Here is an 11276-nt window from a genome sequence, read left to right on the forward strand (position 1 = left end):
CAATCTGCAACCTCACCGCTACATACCACTAAATCCTACGCACTGGTCCTTTAAAAGATCTCCATCAAATGTGCTTTCAATCCACAGTGTGTCCACACAGTCATTTTGTGCAAAAATGCGTTTAAAAGTTTATCTGAAGCTTATGAGGCTCCAGCAGTCTGAGTTAGTCATGTCAGGTGGATATCTGCCACATTTACAATCTTTTTAGCTTCAAATTCCCTCTTTGTGTTTCCTCGGACAGTGTTTCCTTGTTGAGCTGTGGTAGGACTTTGGCACTAAACAGACTGTAACGCTGAAAGATATCTACTTGATTTGACTGAAGCGTCATTTTACCTTCAAATAAACTTTTAGATATATTTTTGCACAGAAGGAGAGTTGTGGATTTTGGCCCCCATCACTTACATTTTAAGTGCATTATAAAGGGATTTTCTAATGGCCAGTATAAACAGGAGGAATGATTGTGGCAAGAAAAACCCATTTTAATGTTCATTTGGGCTACTGACTGTTGTTTTAAGACAGATTTGAAAAACTGTGAACCGTTCCTTTAAGTCAGTGTGAAGTTTTCCTGTGTTTGCATTGATACACCAGTATATCGAGCCGCAAATTCTATGAAATCAACTATGAAATGTTTTGGCACAGACCTCCTCTGGGTTCACTGACAAATTATATGGATAAGCTCTATAATTAGTTACTTTCATAGCCCCTTGATCACTCATAATGCTGGTGGTGATGGTGCAGAAGGTGGTGGTTGGATTCGGCGCATCAGCTACAGGACCTGGATGATGGATGCAACAGGTACAGCTGATGATTAAACCGACCATATTCCCACATCATTTTCAGGTTAAAATCCAGCATTTTATTGAGACTGACCTTACAGTTGAATCAACATGTCATGGCAACATGTCTTCATCCTTTCCTCTCTTCCACCCACGCAAATCCCCAACTTCCTATTGGAGCTTCTCACACAAGCACAGAGGAAAGCCACAGCTATGACCTCTTATCTTTTCCAAATACTCTGCCAAACCACAGCCATCTAATTCCATTTTGTGTCTTGGGTCATTACGTCATAGACTTTGTACACATTCAAAACAGAAGTTTTAATGTTTCCCAGAACTATATTAGCTTTTATGCTTCTTGTTCCATCATCAGAAGTATACCTAAACTTAGCTAACTGCCTTTGAGAAACATAATTCACTGTCCTAGTAAGGCATTAATCCTCATTTAGCATGAAATTTTTTGTGGAGTTATATTTGGTTTTTGGTTTTATTTTTTATTTTTTTCATTGTATGATGATCACCAACTCAAAAGGGCATTAACCTCCCATTACATTACTAATCATTACCGTAATAAAGGGAGGTTGGAAAGTGTGAGCAACCATTTATCCTGCTGAAATGTCCTTGAGCAAAACATGAGTCCTTACCATCTCCCAGGATACTGATCAGTAGCTGACCCTAACCTCTGACCTTTATTTCATTTGCATCACTGTTTTTTGGGGTTTTTTTTTTTTGCTTGCCTGTTAACAACTATAAACCACGATGAGTGTGTGTGTGTGTGTGTGTGTGTGTGAGGCCGATCTTGCTTCTTTCAGTGACGGTCCTCAGCGGCAGCAGAGTGCCACGATCGTCTGTGTAAACACACAAGAATAGTTTTTGGAGTGATTGACAGCTGTATAGGTGTTTGACAGACAGGCAACTTTGTTTCTGAGGGCTGTGAGACTGACTCCCAGGGTGCATCAGGACAGCGCCTGTATGGAAACAACAAGGGCCACAGTGAAAATGCACAAGTTGGCAAGGGTAGGGGGTCAGGCAGGGTTGGGGGGGCGGCTCCTCACCTCTGGACGCCCACTGCTTTGACAGCGGGGTCAGGGGTCACGGCTGGAAGTGGCATCACTCATCTGGCTGTCTTATCACTGGAGGGGAGGAAGAGACAGTTTTTTTAGTAAATGTAAGTACACTTCTCATAGCTTGACTTAATAATCATTTAGCTGCATGAAAGATATACCAGTTGGTTCACAACCATGTCAGTTTGGCACTGTTACCCATACTTTTTAATATTGACATCCATACATTTATTGTAGGCAAACATTAAAATTATAACCTAAACTCTCTGCTGTAAACATGTATCACTGTTCAACTTTGAGCTACAGTATTTGCTGTATTTGTTGGCACACAGTTTTCCTTTATGCCAGTTTTTCGGGTGAACTCCTTTTCAGTTTTACCTGATGACTCATGTCTCTTCACAGATTTTTTTCCTCCCTTCTCCAAAGAATTTGAGAGAAAGAGAGAGAGATTTTCTTCCTCTGGAAATCCCCACATCTTTCTGTCCTATTGGGAAAACTACAGAAATTGACAAGTGCTGGTTTTAATCAAGCCCAAAAAGTCAGACCTGAACAGACATTAATTCAGTTTTTAGACTTGAACCTGAGTTACAGCATTTAATGCATCAAAATCTGATTTAAAACCCAAATTATCAAGTGCAATTTAAAATTTGTGTTGGAATTTTGAGGTTTGCTTAAACTGCACTAATCACTTGTCATTACAGAGACTAAACAGTCCACTGTGTGAAGGAGTAACTGACAAAAATGCCCAAATGTAGATTTAGACTAGCTTGTAACTTCAGTTTAAACTAATCCAGTCTATGCCCCAAGATAGTCCCAGTAAATAAAACTCAACCAAAGTGTGTCTGTAGCACTGAGTATCAAACTGTACCAAAAGCTGGTGTTAAATGCCTGGTCAGGTTCATACTCATCCTCATTCTTTGATCAGACAGTTTGTGATTCAAATCGTAATTTTTCCAATTTTAGACAGTATTTTATTTAAAGTTCTCGTATAGCTACATGTGATTAGACAACATGTAATAACTTTGGCGCCTTTGTGAAATTGAAAAAGGTTTTTGCAGAAAAATATGTTCAGTTCCTCAAAGTAAGACATGGACTAGGTACCACCTCTGTGCTAGAGAGTCCAGGCAACACTGTCATGTGATATGAATATTAAGCTTTACTGTCATGTACTACTTTAAATATTTAAATTGCAATGATACACTGACCACAATATATTTGGTCCTCAATCAAACATGCACCACTCAACAGTGATGGCAATAGTTTGTGAATTGGCAGCTAAAATTGGCTTTTTTCAGCTGTGTGTTAGATTGTTGTTCATAGATAAAGAGTTCTGATGTTAACATATCGGCTTCAGTCCGGTTTTGTCAGATGCAGACCCATGGCGTACAGATATCTTGCAGGGACTTTGGTTTGTTGTAACATAACTGCTACATAAGTAGTTACCATACAGTACAAAAGAACTCATAAAATAGCTCATAAACTCATAGTGTACATGCACTCATTTCACTAGAGAGGTCATGGGAGGCTGTCAGCGACATGGATGCTTATACACAGCAGCGGGTAGCGGAATTGAACCAGCAGCCATCAGTGTGCAGGTCGGACTGTCAGGCTACCAGGTCAGCACTCTCATATCAGACGTCAGAGCTGGTGAATGGGTTTATTGGTAAAAAGCTTGTGGAGGGAAACATCCATGCATTATTAATATTCTTTATCACACTTTCAACACACACACACGTACACGCACACACACAGTCTACTGAATGTTTCTGTGTCACAGATGACAGAGAAAGTGTGTGTTCATTTCGATGAGTGTGTGTGTGTGTGTGCACTTAAACGTGTGTGTTTGCTCATGTATGTCGACAGGAGCACGTACTGTACATCCACGTTGTGTTTGTGTGGCTCCAGAGGGAAGTGTGCAAGGCTGGAAGATGCTAAGAGCTCTGCTTTAATGCACTTTGATTTGAGATGATGAATAGAGAGGTTGTTTTTTTTTTTCTCTCTCTCTCTCTCTAAAGCTGCACATGCACATTCTCACACACACATCCACACGCACACACGCACACACACACATTTCATTTCTCTTCCTCTAATAATCTCTTTTCCTCGTCTCTTTTTGCATGTCTCTCGCATGCACACACACACACATCTGTATTCACTGCTCTGGGAAGCCATTAGTGTGACCCAGCCTTGATTACTTATTTATGGACCCAACAGAGTAAAGTGAGGGGAGTGGAGAACCAGGCGGTCTCATTTATAAAACTGTCGTTTGACTTCACCCAGATTTCATCACAGCTGATTTTATCATTCCAACAATGTCAGCAAAAATAAGAAAAAAAATAACAATTGAGTTAAATCCATGGCATTCAAAAATGTCTAATTACTGGGGATGTCTTCTGGAGACAATCGAGAGAAGTTTAAATCGGGTCAATTTCAGATTCTGCTTCAATTTCTGTTTAATTTGGCAACTGTCGTGCCATGAGACTGCAACAAGAGAGCATTTCTGAATTTGCTCTGACTCACACCTATGACTGACTTCTCTACAGCAACAGTGGCTGAAGCTCATGGATATTGTGGCATATAGAGCCATCCACCTTACTGTACTAATTTGACACAAAAACCAAGAACTACGGAAGTTGAAATACGTATCCGATGGCCGTAACACGAACCTACACTACTGTTAAATCATCATTAAAAGAAAACGTATTTACACTTCAGCAACGGCGGCTTCTCTCTCTTTTATTATTGCAACTTTATTATGGTCCTTAGTTTATTTTCAATATGTATTATGTATTAAGAGAGCTGGTGAATTAGTGTTGCTGCCAGTTTGTCCCAGCAGCCAACAGCAAGTTTGTGCTGCAACAATGAAATTTCCTGCAGCTGAGACAGCGTTCCCCCATAGGCCACTATTATACGTCTGTAACGAGATGTCTGTAAAACTTCAAGCTGCAAAGAAGGTTTACTCTTTCTATTGTGTTTTTTTGGATGGAGAATATATTTCCATGTGTGTGACATCATCTAGATGGGGGTCCAAGGAGAGCATGTGCAGTGGTCAAAATCCAGGAAGCAACCCAGGAAGGTGGAAAAGTTTTTTGCCGCATGCTGAATCTTGCAGTCTGGTGTCTACTTCTCATAATACATCTATGATTTAACTCACTGATGTGTTCCAGCTATGCCAGCTGTCACAGGCAGTGTTGGGCCATAACACATTACTCACTAACTTGTTACAGTAGCGTAATGTGATTACTGTTTTCAGTAACGAGTAGTGTTAGCCATTACAATTCGAACTCCAATAATTACGTTTCGTTGGTTTAGAGAGCTGCGGGGAGGCGGTTAGCCTCCACAGAAAAAGGAGAAATGTGAACTTGCAAAGTTGTCTTTTGTACATGTTGTGTCATCTTAGCTGACTTGCTAACATTAGCCACTTATAAGCCAACGAGGAGGGTGTGTGAACCCTGTAGCTTCACTATGAAGATGAGACTTGAGTGCTGAGGGGCCATCCAGTCACTGGGGCTGAGCTAGCTATTGATATTCAGTAAATACCTCTAAACTGTCTTCTTTTCTATTTCTACATGTGTGAGAAACAGATGATAAGACATGTGCATGTGGAAGGTGTCATATGTACTGCTGTCTGTTAAAACACTAAGGCAGAGGTTCATGAAGACGGTTTTTAAGGTTCATTTTCAGTCCTCCAAGCTCATCCCAGAATGTCACTAAAAGACATGTTTTGACTGTGATCTGACCATGACCCACATTCTGTATTACATAGAGAAACATAAACATCAGGTCATACTCAGAACTAAATGGCTTACAGAAAGACATGGCCAAAACATAAAACTGATTGGGACATCCCAATTATTTAATGTCTGAAAGTTATTATTGTGTACACTTTTTTAATAAGATGGAGCAATTGTGCATTTTATCATTCAGTCAGTCATGAAGCACACATTTGTTCTGTTTGGAAACTCCTTTTTATTGGATCATCTTTAGCCAGGAGGGTAGCAGCAGCCACACCACACCGAGAGGAACAAATAAACAAAACCAAAAGACAAACAACAACAACAACGACGGTGCTCTTCATCTCCTCTGACCCCTGTAAAATAAATACTTCACTCATCAACACCATCTGCATGATTTTTGTGGGACCGCTATTGTTGCAACCGTTTAAATAAATATCCATGATGCAATATCAGCAATGAAACAGAAAGTGTGAAATGCATATTGTTCCATATATAATATATTCATTTTAGATAGATTTCTATATATATTTGTTCCATATACTCTCCTTAAATTCTTTTACAACATACAAGATGCCAATTTGTACCAAAAGCAATGCTTGCTAAGACACGAGAGGAGAACTGTAGTGGTTATAGTGGCAGCCTGCGTACGAACAGCAACAGACAGGTTCCTGACATGAGCTCCAGTCCTGAGGGAGGAATGTTGGAAAATCTTGAAATTAGAGAGGTTCAATTTTAAAGCCCTGAAAATAATTATTTTTAGTTGTGTTTTCATCTTGCTGAAAAGTTGTATTTGTCAAATGTATGTACAGATATACACAGCATGGTCAGCAGACATGAGGTATGGACACCAGTAATGAGTAAAGAGTGTAGTTTTTAATTATACCAAGAGATAAACAATCCTAAAATGGCTTTGAATAAAGGACTAAACTGCAGTTGTTCTTCATTTTCCCTTAAATCTTAAGATACATTATATCTTCCTTACATTAAATGCTACTTTCTGTTGCCAACATCTAGCTGCAAAATAAGAGACACAGATGTGATATATACAGCATAAAGCAACTTAAAACTGTTGAACATTAACTCAAAATTACTAATTTAATATGAGAATCATTGGAAATTGGTCTCCCATGTGCCCCACAATGCACTGCTTGCACCACTCTGTGTGTATCTGTACATGAAGAACATTGCATATTAAAGAGGTTATGATTGGACAGCTGTCACTGTAAATATTTTAAAGCTACCCTGAACACAGATGAAACATAATTAGTTTGAAAATACGCAACAGTTTTCTCAGTAACATCATCCAGCTCAAATAGAAAACAATCCGGGTGCAAATAAATGTTCCTCGAGTCATCTCCACAAGCACCAAGATCTGACTGAAGTCAACCAGCCCACGTAGAGGAGACAGTGTGTGTGTGTGTGTGTGTGTGTGTGTGTGTGTGTGTGTGTGTGTGTAGAACCCATCTGAAGCTACTGTATGTCCCCATTAATGCAGGTACATTTGAAAACAACGTTTTCATTTTTGAAAGTTTTCTGTCCACACTATTGTTTTCAAACGCCACAATAGAAAAGTCATTTCTGCAATCAGGCAGGTGCAAACACAGCTGGTTTAACTGGTCTGTATGCTGTATGATGGTTTTCTGCAGCTTTTTGAAGCGTTGTTTGTCATTCACAGATCATGCATGCAGGATAGAATGTGCCAGCAAATTATCAAAAACGGCTCCAATGACATTGCAAACATCAGTGTTTTTGAAAAGCCCAGTTTTTCCTCTTGTCAACATTACAACATGAAACTTGCAGATTCACTTGATCTGTTTTTGGTTTAGTGTGGATGAAAACTCCAAACGGGAGGGGGGGGGGGGGGGATTTCAGTTTCATTACCATTACCATTAATGTGGACATAATGTCAACCCAGGTGATTTGCATTAGTGTCAATTACATAGATTATGTTTTTGGTTGCCAATACTCCTAATAATAATAACAACAACAATAATAATAATGTCATAGGTAACACTAAACGTGGAGAAAGTTGCAACATTTAAAAAATAGAAGAAAAAAAAAAAAGAAGCCATATTAAATTGAGTGTGTCCTCCACAGTTGCCAACCCGTCTATCAAAGTGAAACCAGTGATGAACACAGAAACATTTAGGGCAACATTCACACATCTACAAATTAAAACTATTAAAACATTTCTTATCACTCTTAACCATGTCTTGATTCATCAGAACACCCATTTTAAATGTTTCTGAGAGCATTTGGGTCAAAAAAAACAAACATTTATTAATTGCTTACTAACACTAATAACTGTAGATTTATTGTAATTTGGGAAAAAAAGTGAACATTTTAGTAAATCTGCATTAATGCTGTATTACTGATCTGTAACGTAGTTCTATCAACTCACAAAGCCTTCAGGCCTCAGTATGCTTCAAAAGAAATGCTTCGCACAACGTGACGTTTGACCACCTCTGAAGCCAAAACTGGTCATTCCTGTTCCAAATGGCCACGCTCAAAGGCTCAAAGGCGGGACAAAAAGCTTACCGTGCATCCCATTATCTCTTTCCAAGAACTTTGTGTCTTTTGCATATCTTTGTAGTCTCATTGCATTGAGACTGGCGATAACTTTTGAACAGTCTCTGGCATTCATAGTGTTGCATGAATGCAAAAATTTAAAAAAAAAGACCTTTATAAAGTGAACGTGATTGTTGGATTGTCTGTTTTGAAAAGTTACAAATATTGTGGGACACAACCTCTTCATTCCACCATCAGAACGAGTGTTTCAGGTGCTGTTAGATGGTTTAAGAAGAGCGTAGTCTGAAGCATACAGAGGCCTTTATTTTAAATTTTACGTAGCTAATCCATACAGCAAAAAGCTGCACCGCCGTTGTCCTTCTTCCTACTGACTGCAACAGCTGAGAAGAATTGTCAGACAAATCCCATTTTTGTTCTCTTTCAGACCCGCAGAAGGAACAAGGAACGATCTAGAAGACAACTTACTTGATCAGCTGCAGAGGTTTTGAAACTCTGTGTCATACAAAAACTCAACCATAACGGTAATTAACTGATGCAAAAGATTTCTGAAGTCCTTGTTCAAAGTTTCCTGTTAAAGTTGCCCCAAAAGTTCCTGAATTGATCACAAGTGGACAGTAAATAAGTAAATGTTCACTATAATGGAAAACAGCCGTAATAATATCAATCTCATAGAAACAAAATAAAGCAGAATAAAAATAGTTATACAGTTAATAGCCCATATTTACATATAAAAATAGAGCAAAGTAACATTTAACAAATCAGGTCAGTGTGTGAGTATATCTGTGCTTTAAATGACGCATCTCGACACACATGCACACACACAGAAAAGCCCATACGCATCCAAACATTAACACACCCACACCCACGCTTAAAAACACGTACATGCATACACACAAGCGTACACGTGTTGTTTTTTTTTTAATCAACTTTGAATCCTTTCTTCCTAGAAAAAGCCATGAGCTGCGATTGTTTTACCATTTTGAACTGTAAACCTGACGTGTTGAATAAATTCAGTGGAGGGGATTAAAGTTGTTTCAAACTCAAAAAAAAAAAGAAAAAAAAAAAAAAAAAGAAGTCACATTGCTAATTTTTCCAGAGCATGTATGGTCTCCATTTAACTTAATGGCTGCATCAACATCCTCTCTTTCCTCTTTCCTTCCCTTCATTCAACATCTCTGTTTTCTCTTTATTCCCTAACATCCCTCTCTCCTCATAATCTGTCCATCTGACAAACACCACAACTCCACTCTCCTGTCCCTTCTCCTCCCTCCCTCCCATGCTCCATTCTTCTCCGGCCCATTAAGAGCTATCATGAAGCTAATTGCCTGTTTGATCAACTCTCGATGGACCAAGAACTGGAGGCTTTTAGCCCTCTGAGCGTAAGAGGAGAGACGGATGAGGCAGGAAGGATTCGTATATGGGTGTGTGGGAATAATGCGCCTCACGCATTATTCGATAGTTTATTTTATTCCGTTTAAATTTGTTTCTGTGTTTTGCTGTCTTATTCCAAAACAGGGAGTGAGAGAGAAAGATTTTTAACATTATTAAGTCAATTTTTTCTCTCTGTGTTTTTTTTTCCTGGACAATTTTCATTTTCTGTCCTTTGAACACTTAATGCAGCATCCTGACAAGGGGCATCCAGTACAGTATGGCTCTTAAGTTGCTGAGAAGGGATGAGGTTAACCCTAAAAGACTACTGGGATAATCAAAGTTCATCACGGTTGTCTAACTCAGTTTTTTTCCAGTGACCAACTAGCAGAGAACTGTGCAAAATTATATCTCCAGGGTAATTAGATTGTTTTGATTGGTTGGTAAGGCAATTGCATAGTTTCACCGCTATCAAAATACCCTGACAAGTAGCCAATACATTTTAAAAGCTCCTTATTTAATTTTTTTTCCAGAATGCTGACACAATGAGGCACGTTTCCAGGAACAGCCAACTGATTTTGATTAGATCTTTGTGGCTTAGGAGTCTTCTGGACTACCCCTAACCTCTGAGACATAGGTAGCTGGTTTAATGCTAAAACACTTGCATTACCTTTTAGATTGAAAAACTAGGACTGACACACCCATCATTTTATTTATTTATTTTCTCCCAATTAACTAGCTTTTGATTTGAGAATAGGAGGAGAAAGGGGTGGAGGAGGAGGAGAGAGGGAGCAGTGAAGGAGGTCGGTCGGAGGAGGGAGATTGGCGACAGACTGACTTCAGGAGGAAACCCGACCAGACCCACAGAGCTCCACTGAAGCAGCATGGCTAAAAATAAGACAAGGGAGGCTTCTTGTGCTGACAAAACAACATACACACAGGCTCTACATACACAGGTTGTTGTACAGTAGGAGGACACACACACACACACACACGTACACACACATACACACACACACACGCTGCCTAGTCACAATGGATGCACCCTCCCTCCGGTTAAATAATCCCCCATTCAGCTCTTGGCTGCCAGGGAAAACAATGTCCATCTACCTCACAGTGCTTTTCCTTTACAAATGAGCTTAATAGCATTGAAATTCACTCAGTTCGTACAGTGCATGGTCCCTTTTTTGGTGTCAAACTGTTGTTACAGGTGTGTTACAAAGTGTCTTTGTTCTCACTTTATGCCTGGGTGTTTTACTCAGATTCCCAGTCAGATATCCACCGTGGCACAACGTCGGTTTTTTTCATTCATTCCTTCTTCATTCATTCTTTCCACTTTTGTGGAGCTTTCTGAATGCCATTGTGGTCTGATTCCTCAATCTCTCACGCTTCCTCCGATTTCCTTTTTCTAGAGGACAGACACTCTGTTGGCATAGATCATATACGTCGCCACAGGCGTCTTTCCTTCCTGATTTGGTCCATCGCCCATCTCTGTGCTCTGTGCGTTCTCTTTGCAGAGGCTGGGTGGGAAGGAGGTTCAACAATAAATAGATTTTAAACGTCCAGATTACACCACAGAAGGCGGAGAAAGGTGATTTCTGTCTTGACGTCTTGCACAACAGCTTCTTTTTCTTCAGTATGAGTTTTTGTTTTTAGGAATTACATTTCCAACATGAACAGGCACAGTAAAGCTTTGGTCCCTCCTGAGCTGGAGAAGAAGTAAATACAAGGTACATTAAGTGAACACTTCATGGTTGGTTGGTTGGCTTGTTGTATGTAGGTAAGGGTCACAATGGCATTGT

The sequence above is a fragment of the Thunnus maccoyii genome, chromosome 13 (genome assembly GCF_910596095.1).
Source record: "Thunnus maccoyii chromosome 13, fThuMac1.1, whole genome shotgun sequence".
NCBI lineage: Eukaryota > Metazoa > Chordata > Actinopteri > Scombriformes > Scombridae > Thunnus > Thunnus maccoyii.